At 38.9% G+C, this 23,934-nt stretch overlaps 1 protein-coding gene across 1 annotated transcript in view; it reads left to right on the top strand.

The window, feature by feature from the left end:
* LOC137166829 (zinc finger protein 474-like) overlaps positions 1-23,934 on the top strand; it is a 62,015-nt gene that overhangs the window by 33,392 nt on the left and 4,689 nt on the right. Inside the window, exons 2-3 of the mRNA XM_067568698.1 lie at positions 1,411-1,540; positions 21,775-21,898. The gene's annotated coding sequence lies outside the window, so the exon portion shown is untranslated. The remainder of the gene's footprint in view (positions 1-1,410; positions 1,541-21,774; positions 21,899-23,934) is intronic.

The following is a 23,934-nucleotide window of genomic DNA, read 5'->3' as shown; positions in this document are numbered from 1 at the left end:
TTATGGATCAGAAACTAGTCAAAAGATAGGAAACATAGGGTAGGAATAGGGTACATCAGTTTTCACAATGGAGAGGGGTAAGTAGCGGGACCCCCCCCTAGGATCTGTACTGGGACCTGTGCTGTTCAACGTATTCATAAATGATCTGGAAAAGAGGATGAACAGTAAGGTGGCAAAATTTTGCAGACAATGCAAAATTGCTCAAGATAGTTAAATCAAAAGCTGACGGCAAAGAGTTACAAAGGGATCTCACTAAACTGGGTGACTGGGCAACAAAATGGCGGATGAAATTCAGTGGTGATAAGTGCAAAGTAATGCACAATGGAAAAAATAATCCTAACTATACAAAATGATGGGGTTTAAATTAGCTATTACAACTCAAGAAAGAGATCTTGGAGTCATTGTGGTTAGTGCTCTGAAAATATCCACTCAATGTGCAGCGGCAGGCAAAATAACTAACAGAATGTTAGGAACCATTAGGAAAAGGATAGATAATAAGACAGAAAATATTCTAATACCACTATATTAATCTGCAGTACACCCACACCTTGAATACTGCGTGCAGTTCTTGTCACCCCATTTGAAAATGAGATACATGAGAACTGAAAAAAGTACAGAGAAGGGCAACTAATATGATTAGGGATATGGAAAAGCTTCCATATGAGGAGAGATTAAAAAGACTGGAACTGTTCAGTTTAGAAAAGAGACGACTAAAAGGGGATGTGATAGAGGGCTATAAAATCATGAGTGGTGTAGAGACAGTGAATAGAAAAGTGTTGTTTACCTTTTCCCATATCACAAGAACTAGGGGTCACCTGATGAAATTAGGTCATCAGGTTAAAACCAAACACAAGGAAGTACTTCTTCACGCAACGCACAGTCAACCTATGGAACTCATTTCCATGGGATGTTGTGAAAGCCCAAAAAGAATAGGCTTCAGAAAAGAATTAGAAAAGTTCACGGAGGATAGGTCAGCAATGGCTATTAGCCAAGAGGGTCAGGGACTGAACCCAATGCTCTGGGCGTCCCTTACACCTTGAACTGCCAGAAGCTGGGTCCAGACAACGGGACAGATCACTCGATATTGTTCTGTTCTTTTCATTTCCTCTGAAGTATCTGGCACTGGCCACTGTCAGAAGACAGGATACTGGGCTAGATAGATCATTGGTCTGACCCAGAATGGCTGTTGTTATGTTCTTATGTCTCTAAGAAGTAGCTGACAGGCAGAGAAGCTGATTATGAAAGGGACAGCTTAAACACAGTGATGCTGCCTGAGGGGGCTCTCCTAGTATCCATACTCATGCATTTAATATGTAACTTTTTTTCCTGTTTTAGAAAACGACAGTAAATAATGGTTAGATTAGTCATAAAGTTGCATTGAGTTTTGTCTGACTTTGTTCTGTGGTGAAGGAAATGGAACCCTGACTTCAAGTTAAAGAAGAGAATGTGCAGCCTGAGCATGGAGAGTCATTGTCTGGAGCAGTGCCAGGCAGGCCCTGCCGGTACCATTCTGGACACCAGAGATCCAAGCAACCTAAAGGTATACAGCCCCAGCAACATCACACCATTTATTTTCTTCTCTTGGTTTTACACCTGTTAACGTAATTGATTATGTTTGTGTACATGGGTGTAAAGGGTCACTGTCAGTTTAAAATATAACCCCCTTTAAAATTCTTACACACTGGTAGTGATGAGACTCTATTCTACATTTCAAGTTTCTTTAGTAACACAGCAAACCAAAAGAAACAAACAAGCACAATATTTGCCATAAGAAAAAGAAATTATAGGGAAAAAGTTCATTTTCAAGCTCCTAAGAGGGTTTCCAAACAATAGAGAATAAACCCTTTTTAAGTACTTTACCATACAATGCTCTTTAAAAATAATAACCTACAGAGCCTCATTTTAGTCCTTACTACTGCATTGCTCATCCCAATAAAAATATCCAATATAAATGTCATATCTCTGCGGACAAATAAAATAGCCAGCATATGAGAGTTAGTGATAAGTGATGAGAAACATGTTGTACCCTGTATTTCCGAAGGTGTAATAACCCACAGTAAATTGTGCCATCCTCATGCAAATGGAGCCAGTTTTAAAGTTGCAGCAAATAGTACTTGTCATGATGAACTAATCTGGTTGTTCTCTAAGTTACTTTTAAGTAGCAACCTACATGTAAATCAAGATGGGAAAAGGCAGGTATTCAGATGAAATGAATTTATTTTATTCCTAATTACGTAGCACAGGTCATGCCATATGTATATTGTTCTCTCTTTGAGGGGTTATTTGTATCTAGAAATACAGTTTTTAATCTACTTGGGTTTGGAATTTTTTTACTCACTGCTTACAGAACTATATGAAATCTTCTTAGAAGTCATGCTAGGTTTTCTGCTATTTTCACGTATGTGATGGTGACAAAGTCCTACTCACAGATGAACTAGAATTCAAATACAACGCCCCCCCCCCCCCCCCCAACGGTGTTGAGACAATGGGAAAAATTAGGGGGTTGATTAAGTGGCAGATCAAACGAGGATTAATAGACATTAGTCTAGAGTTTTGCTTACCTGGAAGTCAGGGAAAGTAGGGGATGCCTATGTCCTACTACCCCCCGTCATTCTAGGTGCCAAAAATTCCATGCATGTGTCTGTGTTTCTACCTGATATCTTGTTACCACGCTTTCCCTAATCTCTCTCACAAATTCATGTATAATTCAGGTAGCATGGCTGTGTTGGCATTTGAAAGAATGACTTAAATGCAGAAGGGAATTAGATCATGTATTAGATCATGTCTTACTAGCATTGCTCAGCATTTCTGCCATAGGCTGAAGGAGAAAAATACTGGGAGAGGATAAAGAGATATATAACTTTGGCATCCTTGCAGTTTGTGAATGATTCATGAAATGAAACCTATAAACTTCTTCCCAGAATGTGCAGAGAGTGCTACAGGTACCAGATGTTGATGGGCCCACAGGGATATGCAGTCCAAAGCCAATACCTAGAAAAAACAACCCCAAGCAAAGTGGAATAAAATATTGTTCTAAATCCTTTGTTTTTTTTATTATTACTACTATTTGTGCCTCCCTCCTGCAGCTCCTGGCAATGCCTTGTCGGACAATGTTTGGAAAGACAATCAGTCCTGCCCACTCCTTCCCATCTTCCCTTAACCCCTAAATAGAGAGATCACAAGCACTGCAGTACAGACTGAAATGCTATTTTGCAATGTTGATTTGTGATGTGTGTGTTTTTTAAATCAGTGATTCACTCCTAGGGCGAAGAAGCACTTGATGTCATTCCACAGCCAAAGTTAGTAACGGCGCTGATGTACTCTGGAGTGGCCAGTGAAGGTCACAATAGTAAAGGTCCTGGAGGAAAGGGAGTAACTGGAGGAAAGAGAGCAGACTTCTTACCCATCAATATTTATTTAAGTGTGATCGTGGATTTTGACTGTTTGTGTGGCCCAGTTATGTCTGCCCATTTGTCCAGTGTGGGGTTGGAATTACCAGATTCTGCTGCTGGAATGAGTTTGTCTGGCCTCTTACTTCCATAATTCTTCAGGGCCACACAATGGTAAAAGGGCAGGCCAGATGAGCAAATGTCTGTGCTTGGGCACTTGTCCAGTATACTTGCATTCGGACATGGGAGGACTGTTGAAATCCTCCAGGATTAAAGAAACAGAGCTAGCAGCCTGGTTTATGAAGAATGCTAGAAAAACAGAAAAGGGGAAACCTGGTAGGTAGGGATTGGAGATGGGATAACATTGGGGGACAGGAAAAGGCCTTCAGAGGAGAAACTGGGGAAAAGATCAATGTCATCATCATTATGCTGAATTATGGTGACTTTAGCTTCTTTGCCATGAGTGGGTTTAATGAGAGCCATAGCTCGCAAAACCTGTCCTGTCCTGCAACTAATGTAAGAAAAGGGCTGAGCCTTCTGAAGTGCTCCAGCCTTTTGAACTGCTAGAACTTGGCCTCTGGGAGCACCTGTTCTCCTGCAGGCTCCTCCCATGCCTTCTCCCCGACCCTTCCATTTCCCAGCTGCTGGACCATCCACACCCCTTTCTCTGGCCAGCAGCCAGATTTCCCCTGCCTCCTCCCGAACAATCGCAGTCTGTAACAAAGGAGGAGGTGCTGCTGCACTTTCTCATCCTGCCCTGCAGGGAAGTATTGTGGGCAGGTGAGGCAGATCAGAGATGCCTCCTATAGCAGGTATCCTACTCCTGCCTATGGCCACTGCAATGTAAGAAGCAGAGAGAGAGTGCAGACCGAGGTGAAAAGGTGGAAAAGCCCAGAGAGGAAGTGCTCTTTCCCCAAGAGATCCAAGAAGGGCATGTGGGCTAAGGGGGCCTGAGAAAAGGGCTAAAGAGGTCCATATGGGAGCCTTGAGGGGATGGTGACGAGGCTGAGTGACTCTGAGAACCATGGGGCAGGGGGCATATGTGCGCATGCCATATAGAAATGCCCAGAAAATGGAAGAAGGTGCACAGAATGGTGCACAGAAAGACCTAAGAGGGAGGGCTTAGAGAACAAGAAGGGAGCTAAAGTAGAGCTCATGAGAGATCAAAAGGGGATGGTCCCTGGGTGACCCATTGGCGTTTGGGGAGTCCTTACCATCCCAGAAAGGCGAGGGGTGGGTGTGGAATCCAGAAAAGAGGGTCCCAGTGAGTGGTGGTGCATGGGCCTGTGTGGGACATTAGTAGTGCATGGGTGTGTGGTTCTTTGTGGAGGGGGCAATGAGGGTGGGTGGTTGAGACAGGTGAGTGAGTGTCTAGATGCTTGTGGCACTGTGAGTGGTGGGTGTGGCAGGCAGTGGAAAAGAAGGAAGAGATTGGGTGGTAGTTTCATTTGCAAAGAATGAAGCTGAATGCAGGTTAAGTTGAACAAGTAGGGATGGGAAAGAGAATTAAAGAATTTGTTATTGAAGGAAAGGAATAGTTCACCTTAAAGACCATGAAGGATCCAAATGAGGAGAAAACAATGTAGCAGAAGGAAGACATAAAAAGGAAAGGGGGGTAAATTAATCTGAAGATAAACTGCTATGAAAAAGAGGGAAATAGATATCAGAATTCTAAAAAGAAAAAAAAGACTCAACAGAAAGAGGAAAGAGAAGGAAGAGCAAGAGAAAAAGAGACAGTGAATTAAACATTTATTGTTGTCATTAAGGGATTGCAAACCTTAAGTGGCTGCACTGCAAATCTCTTACTGCAAAGTTCTATGCTTCTCACCCTAATACTTGAAGAGCTCTTTGCAAAATGTACTTTCAAGTCCACAGGAGGGGTCTTACTGGGTGCTTTGCATATCTGGCTTATATTTATTTTGGTCCTTTTGGAGAGTGCATATTGGAGGCTTTCAAGCGTTTTAGAGATCCTATGAAAGAAGAATAAAACGTCTCTGACTTTCTCCACTCTTTCATCCAGTGCAGATAGATTTTAAATCACATTTCACATCCAGTGCATGCAACTGTTTTCCTAATGATAGAATTTAGGACAAAAATATAGCAGAGACACTGGTTTAAGTGAAGCTCTATTCTTTTTGGCTGTGTAGAAAGTCAGTACCGGTTTTTAAGGAAGAACTGAAAATGAGTTCTTTGAGAGTTCTCCTAGCTCATTTACCATCCTAACTGATTATGGTCAGGAAGGAGACGAACAAATACAGGATGTCTCCACTACCGGACTAAAATAGAGCTTTTGTCTGGGTCTGCAGAATCACATTGAACTGCCACTCTTCTACTGGGAATCTGTCTTGTGGAGCAGCTACGAAACAGGAGATGAGAAAGTGTAAGAGAAAAATGATACAAAAAATCTTTGATTATTAACCTCAACGACAGAGAGAGGAGGTTTTAAGTAATTGAGTTTTAAATCCCTATGGGGGCCAATCATGAGAAATTAGAGGACTCATAGATTGTAAAGCCAGAAGAGACCATTAGATCATTTAGTCTGACCTCCTGTGTATCACAGGCCAAATAATTCCATCCAGTTACTCCTTTGAGCTCAAAAACTTACTCGAGTAAAGCATATCTTCCAGAAAGGCATCCAGTCTTAATATGGTGGAGAATTCACCTTCTAAGCTGTTCCTCACTGTTAAAAATGTGCGTCTTATTTCTAATTTGAATTTGTCTGTTGTTATCTTCCAGCCATTGCTTCTTGTCATACCTTTTTTCCTGCTAGATTAAAGAGTCTCAGTATCCAGTCCTTTCTCCCTGTGAAGGTACTTATGAAGTGAAGAATGTCTGTCAGAGGTGAAGAATGTTAGGAACAGAAGAATAGTGTCTGCCAAAGCAGAATGTGAAATAATGGCAGACTAGAAGGAACGGACGCCAGCACTCGTGCTTAGGAAGCATTACTCATTCTAAAATGCAGTATGTTCAGATAGGCCCTACTGCAGTGATGTTACACTAACGCCACATTTGGCACTTCCCCCCTAAGTTCTGATATTTTGTTGTTGGAATTCAGTTATTTGTCTGCAGACGTTGGTAAGCGGATGTTATGGGCTGTTAGAGCACTTTACGGCAGTGCTCTAGCAAGTCCAAGAAGATAGGCTGAGCTAGGCTGCTCTGGTGACAACATGGAGTAACCTGAGAGAAGAGAAATTCAGGGTTACCTTTTCCTGCTGATTCCAGCACTTTGGATGTTCTTCTGGCAATGGGGCTACAGCAGTGCTTAATTTGTAATGAAATCAGTGCTGGGGATTAAGCAGTTTTTTTGCATTCATAACTGATGCAGCACGCGCAGCGGTGCTGGGGCTATGAATTGCTAAGCCTACAGGTGCTGGGGCTCAGCCCTGGCAAGCCATGTCACAAATGAAGCACTGGGCTGGAGGTATGGGCTGCTGCATTGCTGTGAGAAATGGAGTAAAATGGCAAGCACTGATACATCCACTCTGAGGGAGCTGGAAAGAATGCAGATGCAGCACACAGGATCCTCGGGCTGCCATAAAAATAAGGCCTGTAGCTTCTAATTTCTGGAAATCCAATTCATTGAATGTTCTTGGAAGTCTCTGAGAGGAAATTCTCTCATGCTAAAGCTCTCGGCTCCGGAGGGCGACAAGCCCAAGTGTCTTTAGATGAAGGCCAAGTAAACTGAGGTTTGAGTGCAGTGCTGCAGCATGCCAGGAAAGGGAGTCTGACCTCCAAGTAGTACATCAATGAGTTTCAGCCTAAACTAAATGGAATGAGCAGTTCTGATGCTATGAATAATGTCTAGGGCAGTGGATGAGAAATATTTGTTTATGGATCTCACTTGTAAGTAATACTTTGCCCTTGTTTGCCGAATCTGAGTAGTTCTGGTTTAATTAAAAAAAAAAAGTTCATGGTAGATCTATTTCTAGAAAGTTCATCTTCTCATAACCTTCTTACTGTGATTTATTCCTCTGTTACCCTTTCTAAATATCAGGCTTCTTCTTTTCTAACCCAGCTCCCTGGAATTCTTTTACTCTTTGTTTTCTGATTCTCTTCATTTTAATTCCTGCTCAAAACCTCCCCTCCTGTTCTTAATGATACCAATTGTAATGATTTGACATCTCCTCTCTCCCACCACTTGTTGTTTGTTTTTGTTACTGATGACAGATCTCATAAGTGTTCTGAACTATTACCCCTACCCAGCAGTTTGGCTAGAAGGTTCTATATAAAGGTTCTATATAAATGTAATTCTACCATTATAAATAAATATTACAAAAAAAGCAGTAGGTATTTTCAGGTGGTCACAACACTGGATTCGCATTCACATTGTTGTGTAATTTGGTTGGTGCAGTCCAAGATTTGGAATGCATGACAGTATTTCACTGTGTGAAAAGTTATTGTTGCTTCAGCTGCAGCCATATTCATCTCCCCAGGAAGATTTCCAGTTTCAAAGAAAAATGTGGGTGGTGCACATTGGAACTGTGTTTTTAGTAGCAATGTGATCTTTTGTATCTGCTGACTCCTCATGAGAAATGGTAAATAAACTCCTACTCAAGGTATATTCAACCTCTGTGACACCTGTTCCCTTTCTCAGGAAACGACAGATAATCTTTCAACTCTAACTCCAGTGGAGGATAATCAAGTTCTTAACATATATTTAGATACTTCAAATGCAGCTTTTGCAATAATATTTACGCACCAATCTTCACGATAAAGCACTGGGGGTATATATACATAAGGCAAAAGAAAATTCCTACACCTATTGCCTTCAAGGGATGATTTAGTTGGGGTTGGTCCTGCTTTGAGATGAACTAGATAACCTCCTGAGGTCCCTTCCAACCCTAATCTTCTATGATTCTATAAGGCTACAAGCTTATAGTATATGTTTGTATTTTATGGCAAGAAAAGTCAAACTCTTAAATCTTCAGCCATCCAAATATTATTGTATTAAGCATAACTGAACCCAGTAATGCTGTGCAATACATAATAGATACATTGCTAAAGGGGAGAGCAAATTATGAATACTTTAAAATCAGCAGTAAAGCAAACAAGAAATCAAGAATAATGCATCACAAAATATACTATCTTCATTTATTGACACTATGGCTTCTTCCATGAGCAAATAAACAGTCACAAGTAGTGAAAATAAGGAAGTCCTAGTAATTGAAGACCTCTCTCCTTTCCCCCTGATCTTACTTCTTTTTAAGACTTGTTCCATGGTCCTAGCTTTTTTGTTTTCTCTCAAGTGATCCTCCAGACCAGCTCCCACTCCAAATTCTGCAAGACACAAAACATGGCAACTGAGACATAATTGTTATCAAGAATGATGGCTATAAAAACCTTTATAAAGTCAATTTATTGTGACCAGTCTTGTCCTGCATACAAACAAATATTTTATTGATTAAATGTCTCAGACCCTTAAAAGAAAAAGAATCCCTCCATTGCCCCCTTGCCAACTGGAAATAAAGAAGGCGTCAGTCCTGCAAACACTTAAGCATGTGCTTAACTTCACTTGTGTTTCGTAGTTGCAGCTGAAAATATATTTTCTATCTTAGGGTTTTATAAGATTGACATCACTGAGCTTATCTGAGTGCAAAACATGGATGTTGTCTCTACTCCAGCAGAGATGCCTGGAGGCACTAAGGAGAGTTATGACAACAGTACGTTAGAGAATGCAGAAAAAAACTTCATGATTCTCCTTGCTAAAAAAGGTAACAATCACTGTTTGATCACTAGAAATAATAAACACAGTAAATGACATATGACAATAACTATGAACTTTTTTTAAAAAAAAATAGTCCAATCAAAAAATATTTACCATAAAATTTGCTGTAATATAATTTTGACTTGAAAAATAACTAATTAAACAGGTTAGTCTTTCAGTAACTTTTCAACAGCTATGAATCACTGAAGCACTTATCATGCCATTACACAGAGGTAGCCTTCCATTGCACACTTCAAAATTCTACTAGTGAGTTTCACAAATGCAATTTCTAGTCTCTTGGTTACAGGAGATAGGAATTTCCTCTGTAATTTGGCTCAGGAGTTTCTTAAATGCTATGATCCTGAAAGCGTCTTCAATGCTAATAAAAGCTAAACATCAGGAAATTATAAGACAGTGTCCTTTCTAATGCATTTACCATCGTCACTTAATTCTGAAACAAAATCTGTAAAATAGCCACATGGGACTTTAATCCATTGTCCATGAATGCTGGCGGCTCTTTGGGGCCTGTATATCAAGCATGGGAACAAATGGGGATTATGATCATTCAAAATGTTTTCTTTTGGAAAATGGCATTTCATTTCAACCTTTTCAAAACGTTTAGTTGTGATAAGGCAACTAACGCTTTGTTTCAACTTTATCGACTCAGCTTTTATGTCATATTGCATTATCATTTATAACATGGTATAAAATTCAAAAGGGTCAGATGTATATTATGATGACATAGTTGAAATATTTGACTTACATTTCATTTTTATTTTATATTATAAATGGTTAATTGGTTTTGAAATTGGTATTCTGACTAGTACATTGGTACTGTAATTGGTAAGTGATATTTTAATTGGTAATCATTGGTTTGGTGATTGATATTCTAAATAGTCATTTGTAATTGCTATTCTAATTGATTTGGTGATTTCACACCCACACACACAGCACAGCAAGAGAGGACAATATTGTAAAAACCCACTTCATTATTTTCTTTACTTCCTTCTTAGCAGCATACCTGCATCACGGATAATTTCAACACAGCTCTGGTACTAGGGGTTGTTTGCAACAGATCTCACTGTTGCTTAGCAGAATGCAAAACATTGTTCTTGCCACTATCTTAAACAAATAGTGTTTATTATTCAATATTTACCATTTTTCAAAAACTAAGGGTTGGATTTTTTATTAAGAAAGTTATGAAATAACTATAGCACTCAGCACTCACGTATAAGCACTCAGCACTACCTTCACAGTGTTACCAGGCATATGCTGAGATACGGGTTTTTTTCTGCAGAAATAGGTTTATTTTCCAAGGAAAATGTCAACTATCTGGCAAAACATTGAATGCTATGATTATGTTTGTGTTATATTTACTCAGGTTAACTAAAAATGTAGTGTTTTGTCAAACCAAGATGTCAGAGGCATAGTCAGTCAGTGCGTTTTGAAGAGATCTGCAGGGTTCTCAAGATAGAGTTAAGAAAATCAACCAAGATTGCCCAGTGTTTACAGGCAAGTGTCCTGTGAAGAAGATTAGAGGCATAAAAAGCTGTCCTACCAGCCCAGAGACATCAGTGTTGAAGGTGTGTGTCCAGGAAGGACACATGCACTGCTGACTGACTACATAATTTAAAGGTATCCAGCTACATCTTTTGCCCCACACTGACATCAAACATACATGTTATAACTGTACATAACTGAGGTGGGAGGGTATTCCAGCTTCAGCTTCTCCTGCATCTGCCCATACCCACCTCATGTAGGTCAGTGATTATGGAGAATTTGCAGAGAATGGAGAGAATTCTGTCCCCTCCTCTTAACCTGGTGTAGGTCAGAGACTGAGCAGCAAGTGGGAAGCCTGGAGGGAGTTCCAGCACTGCTCCCTGGTTTCCCACTGAAGAGGCCTATGTGGATTGCATATACTCCCTCCCATTGTTTTTTCCTGAATACACCTTCTTGTTCCTTTTTCTAACCAAACAATCAAGCTGGCCAATCAGCTTCTGAGGATCTCTGTTAATTTACATTTGTTGACATGTTGCTTGGCAACATTTGAGAGACAAAAGGGAGACTCCCATTTCCATAGCAACAGAAAATGCTAACTTTCCAAGCCCTGAAAGGGAGAAGGAACTAAGAACCTGTGCCCACTCCTTCATGCTTTCAGGGGGATCAGTATGTGGGGGATTAAGTGCTGAGATCACAAGGTAAGACAGAAAAATCTACACATGCAGAGCAGGAAAAATGTTGTTTGTTTTGTGTACTTCTAAATCTGCTGTTTAAGCTTCACAGTTTTTTCTCTTTTACAAAGACAAACTTGAACCATAACTTTGGATCAGAACATGCCTGGTCTTCAAAAAGTTGGGATCTGGATCCAAATTTTGCAGCATAGCCCTTTAAACCAAAATAAATATTTAGAATAAATAGTCATTGTTAGGTTTGTTTCATTATAAGGTTTGTACTTCCCCCAGCCCTTCTGACCTATGGCTCAGATAATTCTGTTAATTTCTTTAAGGTAGCAAGAGAGGAAAAATAATGAGGTTTCCAGTTCACCCACTGAGCAAAGCAAACATGAAATTCCTGCTTGTGACATTTGCATTAAAAGTGATAGCATGATGCTTCATCCTACTAGCCTTCAGGGAAGCTGGGTTGTGTAGTGAACTGAATGCAGGATTGAGAGTTAGTAACACCTAACTTCTAATCGCACCTCTGTTACTGTCTTGCTTTGTGGCCTAGGGCAAATTGCTTAATCAGTCTGTGCCCTGTTTCACAAGTTCAGACTCAGTTGATAATACGTCCCTAACTAACTAAAATGTTGTAAAAATCAATTAGTTAAACCCAATTTTTCTGTCCTCTCCTTATCCCAGCACATCAAGCCTAAATAGCCTGGTGTGAAAGTTTCCTGCAGATCTTCCAGTTTGATGAGTGAGGATGGGGGGGAGGATTTGGATAGGGTTTTTTACTCAAAAAATCGGTTAACTGGTGATAATTAGGCATGAGGATTACTAATTGGGAAGACAGTATATTTATTTTGTGCGGCTCATCTGTACAATTTTCCTTGACAAAGCCTTAGATAGTGTGTGCGAGTGGAGACTGAAAGTTAGAAACAGAAATATTACCTGATGTGCAGGATGGCCACAACTGGAATATAAATTATTGATTGCATGGGATCACATTTAGGATCCTGAAATAGTTCTAATTATCAGCTGTCAATTTAAAGCAATGATAAATTGTTACAAGAAAACACTGTTTCCTATAAAAGCTAAACATGAGGTATGTGGAAACAAAAACAAAGATTCATATGTTCCTTGTTCTTTAAAATTTTCTGAAGTACACTAACTTTATGCAGCTGTACATAAAAAGAATCCCATCTAAGATTATACCTGGTTGCCCAAATTGTTATCTAGCATAATTGGCTTCAATGCAAAATTACCTATTTATTTTATTCCAGTTGGCATTTTCATTAATTCAGTTCTCTGGGATTTGACTGAAAGAGGAAGGATTTGACTTCAGACCAGATAAAACTATTGTTTTGTAGCACAGAGTTTGGATATGTATTTTTGTCCATGTTTCTTCATTTAACCCATACTGTTTGCAGGTATTTCATGCTGTTGCCCTATATATTTTTCCATAGGCTCATTGAATTTAATAAGGCCCTTGTATCTGAAGAATTGTAACATAGGATGATAGATACTGTAAACAAATAAATGAAAAACAACTTCAAACACAGGGAAAGGAAGAAAATGAGGAGAAAGCAAAATTAAAAGCAGCAAATTGTGAAATCACCAAAACACCATGGGAGCAATTAAGGACTTGATCCAGTAGATCTTATCTATGGCATCCTACATTGGTCAACTGCCACAACGATAAAAAATATCAACTTCATAGCCAAGAGACAGCACTCTGCTTGGTGCAGAAGCCCAGTCTTTTAAAACAATTAAAAAAAACCCAACCTTCTAGGCAACAATGTGTTAGAGGTGCATCATTAACATGCACTGTAATCCTGCCAGAGCTCACATGGTGCCTGACTGGATTAGTATTTGGACGCTGGGCCTCCTAAGCACTGTTTTCATATATCAGGAGGACTCTTCCTTCTACAATATCCGTGTCCCAGCAGTACATTAGGGAGTGCTGTGTTGCTGGTTGAGAGAAAATGTGAAACTGTGCTTTTGGCCATTTGTATTGAATAAGAATCATACAACATTTTAAATAAGACATAGGGTGTTAAACCTGTTGTCCTAGCCGTATTACACTTCAGGTAATTACATCTCTCTGCCTGAATTCCCCCTGAAGCTTCCATTCAATATGCTGTTCATCTTCATTTTCTGCCCTAAATTGTTGTTTGATGTTTCTGTGCACTATTAAAAACAGATCACTTTTGATTTTAAGAACAGGGATATCCTGTTTCGGAACATAGGCTTTGCCATATTGAATTAGACCATCTAATCCAATATCCTGGCCATGACAATAGCCAATATCAGATACTTCATATAAAGGAAACCCAAATAATAGAATCACCTACCTATAGGGGAAATTTCTTCCTGTTCCAAGGCAGTTGTGGCTGATATATTCCATGAAACATGAGAATAATATCCCTTCTGAATATTGTTATCCCATCTAATGTAACTTTGGATGTTCTAATAACCTACATAAATACCTTATCCTTTAAATTCTTCTAACATCTTAGGGTCAAATCCTCAGCTAGTGTAAATTGTCATAGCTCCATTGGCTTCAATTGACTTAGGAGACCCATAGGCTGATACTTTTTTTTAAACACAATGTATTTCCTTTTGGTTAGTCCCTGATCTTGTATTATGCAGAAAGTTAACCAAAATTACCCTTTTTACCTTCTCTTTCCATTCTCTCTACATCATTTTATATATGTCTCTCATGCCCTCATTTGTTTCCCCTCTAAACTAGATAGACCTAGGTGAAGATCAACTAGTGTAAATTGTTATAGCTCCATTATAATAATTTATACTATCTGAGAATATGCCATCTCATCTTTCCAATGGTTTCTCATATGGAAATCTTTCCATGCCTCTCAACTTTTGGACCCTTTCTATTTGTACTGTCTTGTTTTTTGCATGGGGTTGAACACATGTATTTATAGGTGAGGGAGTACAATTAATTTATAAAATGAGGAGAATAAATTAAACAAATGTAACCAGGTGAGAATAAAATGATCCCCACGCCCAAAAGTTACAGTACCCTCTTAAAAAAACCATGGCAATCACTAATAGCTGATTTTAATTAAATGCAAGGACAAACATGAGGAACTTGTACACTTTCAGATTTTTAAATTAATAACAATTTTAGTAAATAAATACAAGTAACTTTTATTAAATTATTGGTAGTATTTTCAAGATGAGAAAAAAATCTATAAACACAGTAGAAAGGATAATTATAAGCTTTCATAGAATCATAGAAGATTAGGGTTGGAAGGGAGCTCAGGAGGTCATCTAGTTCAACCCCCTGCTCAAAGCAAGACCAACCCCAACAAAATCATCCCAGCCAGGGCTTCATCAAGCCACACCTTAAAAACCTCTTATGGTGGAGATTCCATCACCTACCTAGGTAACCCATTCCAGTGCTTTTACCACCCTCCTAGTGAAAAAGTTTTTCCTAATATCCAACCTAGACCTCTCCCACTACAACTTGAGACCATTGCTCCTAGTTCTGTCATCTACTACATCTATTGAGAACAGCCTAGCTCCATCCTCCCTGGAACCCCCTTTCAGGTAGTTAAAGGCTGCTATCAAATTCCCCCTCATTCTTCTCTTCTGCAGACTAAACAAGCCTGGTTCCCTCAGCCTCTCTTGATATGATTAGAAGAAACATTAACATGTATATGCAGATACTATGTACATTTCCCAGCAACTTGGGAATTCAGGAGTAAACTGGATGCAAGAGTAAGCTGAACATACACACATCGAAATTCAGGTCCTAAAAAAACTGTTCATTGAAGGACAACTCTAAGAGAAAGTTGAATTCTTGCTTACACATCTCAAGCAGGACCTGGACTTTTAAAGTCTCCCTCTTCTTGCAAGGGAATTAAAAGAAAAAATGAAGTTTACCTTTAGCTAGGGAAAGCAAGAAACGACTATGTATGATCAAAGGATGGGAAAGATAAAATGACTGCAAGTCCTTAGAACGTATAGTAGGTTTGGGGGAAATAATGTAATGATTGACTCCAAAATATTCAAATTCTCAAATTTTTCAGTGAAAAAACCCCATTTAAAAATGTTTGTGAACATTTTATCCATTTTTTTGACCAGCTGTAGTAATGATTCCCCTCAAATAATAAAGGGAAGTTTTCATTAAAGGCAAAGGCTGTCTATTTATATAATTCAGGGACTACTGTGACATTATTTTTCTTCTTCTGGGAGGTACAACTTGTTGTGTATTTTGTGTCTTGCTTAATTGCCTAGGTTGCCATAGCAACAGAGCTTAGCTTGTTGCCATAGCAAGAGAGTTAGATTACTGGGGGATAGCTCAACCAGTCCTGGCTGGTTTTTTAGTGTTAGTTCAATAAAAACGCTCCCTGTCTTGCATCTCTCTGTGATCCTGTGCTGATTTCTGAATCAAGCAATAAAACGGAATTCAACATTACACTTGTATCTGAGACTCACACCTGCCAAAGAGTACTTGTCCTCAGCTAAGTCTCTCTATCCAGGTTTAATGGAAGTGTTGATGGCCATTGGGCTGCAAATAGTATTGTGGAGATGTCACATTCCTTACTGGTTACTACACATATAGCTTCCCCTCTAATGGAACAGGCCCCATACTTGTACATTTCTGAGCCTGAATTACTCATAAGGATTTAATCCAGGACCCTCTCATATTAAACGTTACAGGTTAGCAAAGACTTGCACCTGCCAGAATTGGGTATGTCTGCCAACACTTCTATGAGGTGATCTTGTAAAGTATTTCTCAAGACATGAGGATGTGCAAAAGTGTGGGTATTGCTCATCTATGACAAGATAAAGCAATCTGATAGAGAAACATGTGGAATTCCTACTCTCTTCTATTTTACTTTATCCAGAGTTCACTGGATAATAGGTGATTTTTTTTCTACTTTACTAAAAGTAAAGAATGAGTTGGCCTTTAGAGCTGTGGAGATCAGTGAAGAGTCCTCCACCTTGAAATTGTGGAGAAAAGGTATTGCTGAAGTGGAAATATGTAAAACAACGTTGATTTGCAGAGAATATTTTTGGAAAGTATTCTTAGTTTGTCTTTTTGGAATTTCATTTTAAGCACGTCCTATATTAAAATATTGCAGATTATCCAGTCCTTTTGTTAACCTAATACCTGAAGTATTTTGTAGCCACAAATTCCTAAAATGATTCATAATTAGCTAATGTAAGGCAATATTTAATACAAGAGCTATCACTGTTCAAGAAATATGCCTAAAGAAATATGTTCCTTTAAAGAACATCCAGAAGCTTCATGAAAATCTTTTAAAAACATTTTATTTGGAAACAATATGCCTGTGGTGTGTAATATGTATTTTCTGTTTTCTTCCCTCAGTTTCAGTTCCTATGGACATATGTGTGAATATAAGTAAAATACCATATTTTCAAAAGCAAACATATCAGTTACAACCACCACAAATGTGTGTGCACCCAGTGCATACAAATAAATACATGAATTCTATTTTGCACGTGTTAATCGATATTTGCATAGAAAATTGGTACTTCTGCAGCCAACAATCCAATGTAAATGTGCATGCTTTTGAAAATATTAGCCCCAAAACAGCATTAGCTCCAGCATGATTAATGAATAGGACACTAGACTGGGAGTCAGAAGACCTAGATTAAATTCCAGGCTCTGCAACTGATCTGCTGTATGATCTTGAGCAAATCACTTCATATCTCTGTGCTGCTGTTTCCCCTCCCACCTTTTGTCTGTTTTTTCTATTGAGATTATAATCTCTTCAAGGCGGAGACTGTCTTTTACTATGTACTTGTATATTGCCCCACACAGTGGGGCCCTGATCTTGATTGGGGCCTCTAATTGCTACTGTAATATGAATAATTAATTATAATAATAATAATAATAATGTTCATGCCTCATGTAATGTTATAAATATGATTGCAACATTATAATTTCTATAAAACCCAAATGTGATGTCATAAATGAGATTATAATTTTTACTTTAGCCTGTTTGTGACCCCCATTCATTTCATGGATTAATTTAAAAATAAATATGCAGTCACAAGTGGGAAATGATGACCTCAGACATCAGTTGAGGGATAAGCAACAAGATCAGATGAACTCTTATCTGATGGTGAAGGGAAAAGGCAATAGGTCAAATTCTACAGGCCTTACTAGGTGAAACTCCCATTAAGCTCAGTGGAAGTTCTAACTGATTAAGGATTTAGGTGTGCAGGACTTCAGTTAGTATTTATAAAACAGAATGTTTCTTTGGATGGTGTAATTAGTTTTACTTATTTTTCATTTTCCTGTTGAATAAGCAGCAGTCTAACCTGGCACCAGGAGACTTATTGCCATGTGATCTTCCAAAAGGCACATACTGGTTTTTTAGTTGTGAATTCTCCATGTGGCATTCCCGCTAAGTAAAAAGCTGAAGTGCTGAGGATTACTAGCATTGGCCAATTTAATCCCTTGGTCAGCATACATATGTTTTGTTGGACAGAATTCAGTTAAGGAATCCAAACTTATGCTGATGGGTTTTGAAGGGTTGTTTACGTTGGAGAATCTAGAGAGGTTCCAAGTTCCAATGCAGCCAAAGGAAGTCTAGAAAATCAGAATAGCCATGTCAGTAAGATATGCTCCTGAACCTCACCTCTAGGTGGATCCCTTTCAAACTGAATGCTTGACCATACATAACAGCTGAGAGAAAATAGCATGTATTGGTTAGGATGCTATTGTTACAACTTTTGATTAGGATCAGTTAAAAAGTTTGATATGCTACAGGTCCTGGTCAAATTTATACTGATTACACACTTCTGATTCTGGTCTATTACACATAAAGTGTCACTCTCAGTCTCAAACTGAACTACACATTTTATTCCACTTGTTTTTAATTGGATCAGACTAGTCCATTACTTTTAAATGCCTGTGATTGCAAAGCCATGCTTTTAGATTTGCTGCACTCAGTGGGCACTGAAGGGGGTCTCGAGTATTGCTAACAAAGCTATATAAAATAGCAAACCATAACTGGTTTCCAATGTATCATTTAGAAAAGAAAAAAAGTTTTATCTTATTTTATGTGTTTTATCATTTAGCTAGAGAAAAGTGGGTTTGAACTCCTCAAATACATTTTCAGTTCACACTGAATTTATATGTACTTTCCAACAAACAAAGGTCAATTTGGCAGGAAGAAATGTAGACTAAATGGTGTAATCCCATTAATCATAAGGAAGAATAATTCTGTAAGTATTTCAACAGAGAGCTTGGAAATCCAACAATAGGTTATATTGTTAATAGGTTTTTTATAGCTTCTTTTATTGTCTGATTCATTCTTAATACTAAAATAGCTTGAGTCAGCCAACATTCTTCATGTGGGAATCAGTGTACTGCTTGATGGTTCTTTAAAATCCATTCAGATAACACAATAATCAATCTGACATAAATCAGTAAATAGAACAAGTGGTGATGAGCACAACCTCACAAGGGTCGGAGGCTCTCTGAAACTGAGATGAACTTTCTGACATTCACTTACCAGGACCCTCCAACAACGCTTATCTCCTCCTTCCACATGACCCTTTAGTGTCTCCATTCCCTTCATCCCTCTAAAAGGTCTTGGCTACTGCCCCGCTTAAGTTCAATAGGCCATCTTCCTAGGAATCTCCATCCACTATTTGAAAGGGTCATGTAGTTACAGCAGCATCACTGCTAGGTTGCCAGGTTCTGTTGGCCAGTGAATTCAAATTTCACATGTCCTGGAACGATGTGCACTTGTTGTGGAGCGCACCCCACTTCACATGCAGTGAGTAGAGTCAGTTGTGGGGTGAAGAGAAGAATCACAGAGAAGTAAGGGCCAGAACATTCAGACCCCTGTGACAGGGAGGGTTTGCAGACTCGTTATATATACAGCTTTTTTGTCCTAAGCTAGATATTTGGCAGGAAGTGGAGAAGGGGACATTTTCTACATTAAAGTGATGAAGTGAAAGTTCTTTCTCTAAAATAGACCAGGTTTCCTGCAAAGCCAGTAAACTTCTTTTTTATTGTTGACTACTATAGTATCTGGAGCTAATCTGTTTATGGCCTTTGTATGGTCATTAGTTGGTAGTGTTTTCACTGGACTTTTCACAATTTCATGCTCTGTGATGAATTGGTATATACTGGTTAGCAACACTTTTGATATTGCAGACAACAATATCACAGTGACGTATTTTAGTGTGCATATGGACCTACAATACCAATATAACCTCAGAAACTACAGGCTTTTATAGTCTTGTACTTTACAATGTCATTATATAAGCTGTAATGATACATTGGAATTTTAGAGAAGATGATGTTAAACTCAGAATGCTAAGAAGCATATTCTCCCTAACGTGTTTGCAGGAGAGCATCCTGAATATTGTAAAACAGTTGTTCATAGACACTTGGTCTTGCAAAAATCACAGATTTGCTTTGATGGTATTCATTACCCCTTGTATTCACTCTCCACAAGCCAATCTGAGTTTATCAGAACACACAGCTACCATCCATGTCAGCAGTTTTAGTGCAACCAACTTGACAGCTGTTTGTGGGAATGGCAACAGAAAAAATAACATTTGTATATTTGTTACTATTTATGTGTTTAACAGTAGCCCCTACAGGCCCTAGTTAGTGATCAGGATCCAGTGTGCACTGTACAAATGTGTAATAAAAAATCCCTGCACCAAAGAGCTTAGAATCTGAACTAAATTTACCCATATACAGTGGGCCAGTGTGAGGTCTATGCTCTGCTTTAGCCACACTGGAAGACTTAGGTGATGCAAAGGCATTGTCCTCACCTTTTATAGGGCAGAGAATATCACCCCCAGCACAAACAGTAAATTGCAAAACCCAAATGCTTAAAGCAATAGCCCTAGCAAATAGGCTGTGAGAAACACCTGGGCTGAAATATGTCCCTGTAAAATATTAAGGGTGGCGTGAGATCAAGAAAAGTGATTTGCTTTGGTTTTGCTTTTGTCATTTTTGTATTTGTGTTACTATTTAATGGACAGGATGCCTTTTTTATGTTGTTTCTTTAAGCACTGACTATCAATAAGTAAACATTATCAAATAAGTTTGAATACCTAACAAATTGGTAAAAATCTAATTCTCCGAGGATAATTTGCAAACAGGAAAGGCAGCTAAATTTGTCAAATACTTTAATGAGAATGGTATTCACATAGCTTTCCTTGCATTTAATAGAGCTTGCATGTAAAATACACACATATATCAAGGAGAGAATTTACAGAAACTATAAGAAAGGCAAGAATCCTTAAAATTGTGAAGCAACTAAGTAGCTAAGTGGCAATCTCACTGAAAGCTGCATGGATATTCATTGTGCTTGGTATTGTTAATGGCAGTGAATGGTCTCTTATGGCCAACTGTCAGCAATACATTTCATGATGGTTGCAATATAAATGATTACATTAATAAACAGGACACTGCACACTTATATTTGGATACTCAAATCAGCACTGAGGCATGGAAAATGGGCAATTTCTTCAAAATCTAAGTATATTCTTAGAAGATGCCTGTTTTACATATCTAAATGTCTATCAGAGTATCCAGATGTGGGATCTGTTTGTCCTAGTAATGATTCTGATCATATGAGTCATTTAGCATTTCATGTGTGGTGCTGAGCCCTCTGAATTCTTAGTAAAGTAGGGCATGTTGAGGGCGGTTGGCAGCGTAGCTTTTATGGTGCAGATTTACTCTGAAAAGTGACTCCGTAAAAACTGTATTCTGTACCTCTGTTTATTGTGCTTCCTTGTTTTTAATGCCTCCATGTCTTGCATATTCCATTTGCTATGTTTACAAGTAATACTTGCAAGTTCCTCTTGGGATCTAAGAGTCAAGGTGAGTTCTTTTTCCTCCTTGTGCATCATTCCCATTAATAAAGTTCATCTTCAACAGGATTGCCCAAGAATAGCTGAGAGCAGAATTTGGCCCTGCTATAAGAACCGGGTTTGCAATTCTGTTGATGATATGGAACTCAGAGGAGAATCCAACTCCCACTCCCACGACTGTGTTGACTGTGCTGTGCTAGCAGGGGTAAAAATGAATAAAGATTTATTTTTGTCATTATAGTTCCATTTCCACAAAGTTTCATTGAAAATTTCACTTTCGGGAAACCAAGTTTGAAAATTGAGCTCAAGAATGTCATAAATTATAGGATAAAAAAGTACAGTTCTATCAGGCATCTGTATTTTTATTGGTATTCATGTTTTGTGTAAAATTCATCCAAAATGAACAAATATAAGGTTGTGTGTTTATTTTTTATTTAATTGTCCCCAGAAACCCTTGCTAAAATTACAGCCTAATTTCTTGTACCAATGGGTGTACAGTTTGTTTTGTTGCTTGCTCAAGGATGTGTTAGGATCCAAACTTCCTCACTAATTTTATTCTCTAGTTACACAGTGAATTTAAAGTTCAACTCAAGAAATATACCTAGTTCAAAACTTCATATTAATGGCTTTATCTAGTCTTTCAGTTACATCTCTTGTATTCTTCTCTTTCACACAGAATCACCTTCATCTGCCAGAATGCTGTCTGGATTTTCAAGTTTGTTACATCTGTGGCCATGAATTTACCTTCCAGTGAACCCTAAATCAGAAATGCTTGGAGGATGATGTCATAGAAATAAAAAGTAATTTACAGAAAGACATTTGTTTAAATGTCACCTATGCAAAAATGATCAAAAAACAAACCTTAGATCAGATTGAATTATCAATATTTCCTGTATTTTCTTGAGATGAAGCACGTAGTATTTCTACTATAGTTGATTTCAAAGATAGAAGTGTTTTTTTTTTTTTTACTGCAAAACTGGTTTTATGACAAGTCCAATTTTTAAGTATTTTTAATTTAACATTTGGATGCAGGGGCCTGATTCTCCTCTTACTTCCTGGTTTTACATAAGTATAACTCTACGGACTACTACAGAGTTATTTCAGGTTTAGACTAGCGTAAGTGAGAGGAGACTTCGACCTTGCACTGTTATGTAGTTCAGACACAGGTTGTCCAGAGGTTTTGTTTATCAAACTTAAATGGCATTGATAGTATTGTTGTTCCTTTAGTAAAATTGTGTAAAGCGCGGTAATCTTTCATAACCAAACTCCCTACCAGGGTAAGTGGGTATATCTCCCATTGAAGTTGCACACACTTATGCCCAGGTCTGATTGGTAGAGACCCTGGGAGTTTTTCACCTTCCTCTGTGGAATGGGGCATGGGGCATTTTCTGGTTTAAACTAGAGTAAATAGTGGATTCTTTGTAACTTAAAGTCTTTAAATCATGATTTGAGGACTTCAGTAATTCAGGCAGAGGTCTATTGTGGGTCTATTACAGTAGTGGGTGGGTGATGTTCTGTGACCTGCAATGTGCAGGAGGTCAGACTAGATGATCATGATAGTCCCTTTTGGCCTCAAAGTCTATAAGCAGCCTACTGAGTACATTTTGGAGATTGGTCCTTATTATTAGACTGAAATTCAGCCCAGCCCTATGCACCACTTAAGCCATATTTTGATAATTTCAGTGGTGCTGATGTAGGGAATGCTCTCTGCACAGGGATGAATTTCTCCCACAATGAAATTCAAGGACTAATGTCACAGTCTATCAATAGCATAATGCCCTACTGTGCAACATGGTCTCAAACTTGATCATTCTCTTCTGAGCAGGCAGGGATGGGGAATGCTGCAGAGGCAGCATAGCCAGACCCTAGAGAGGAAGGGAGGAACTTGCATTGCTCTCCAATGATCCATTTTGGTCAGCTGGAGAGCAATGTGAGTGGTCTCCTGAAGAAACTGCCTCCATTTCTCCTCAGCCAGAGGAAGGAAGTTTGGCTCTTGTGATTGGGACAAGCCTGGTTTAGAGGTTAGTGCTTGTGTTGTGAAACAGGAGATCTATGTTCTGTTTTCACCTCGCCTACTGGCACTTGCTGTTGGCCTTAGACAAGACTTAAACCTCTCTGGGTTAAACTTGGACCAGCTGTAAACAGTTAGGTCAATGGAGTGCACCCACTGACGCCACTTCTGAATTTGGTTCTCTGTGCCTCAGCTCTTCCTCTGTAAAATAAGAATATTACTTTCCTGGAGCACAAGGGTGTTGTGAGTATTAGCTAGTACTTGTAAAGCGCTTTGTGATTCTTTAATTACAGTGCTGTATAAATGCAAAATATTATTATTTAAAGAGGGGCACAAACATGAAAACAGGGGAGGCAAAGCTTGTGCCTCGGAGGAAATAAGTGAGGGGTAGATTGCTTCTCCCACAAGGAAATCCAGGGGAGGGGAATCCTATGCAGTTATCTCCATATTGTTTCTTTGTGGGAGAGAAGGCAGATTTCCACAGGAAGCAAAGGTCTTCTGCACAGAGCTTCTGTGCCTCTGCTTCGATTCTGGTGGCCTAATGGTCCCTCTCCATTACCTGGCAACATAGTGCAGTGGAGCTGTGCTTAAAGGAAGCATACATCCCACTCCTGGGAGCCCTCCAGAAATGTAATTTAGTAATGAGTTAGATTTTTTAAAATCACACAGGACAGAAGAGAGAGGGCACGATGCATGTTTCCCTAGACTGCCCACCCATCCCACACTCATCCATGGACCTACAGAGAGCTATCTGAAGGGTCATGGGTTGAGGGGTGGACACTTTTGATGAGGTGCATGGTGTAGTGCTGGGAAATGCTATGAAGT

This window comes from Emydura macquarii, unplaced genomic scaffold (genome assembly GCF_026122565.2).
Source record: "Emydura macquarii macquarii isolate MOO-44397 ecotype Brisbane River unplaced genomic scaffold, CSIRO-AGI_Emac_v2 contig_2897, whole genome shotgun sequence".
NCBI lineage: Eukaryota > Metazoa > Chordata > Testudines > Chelidae > Emydura > Emydura macquarii.
Note: the sequence above shows the minus strand (reverse complement) of the source record. Positions and strands in the feature narration are given on the sequence as shown.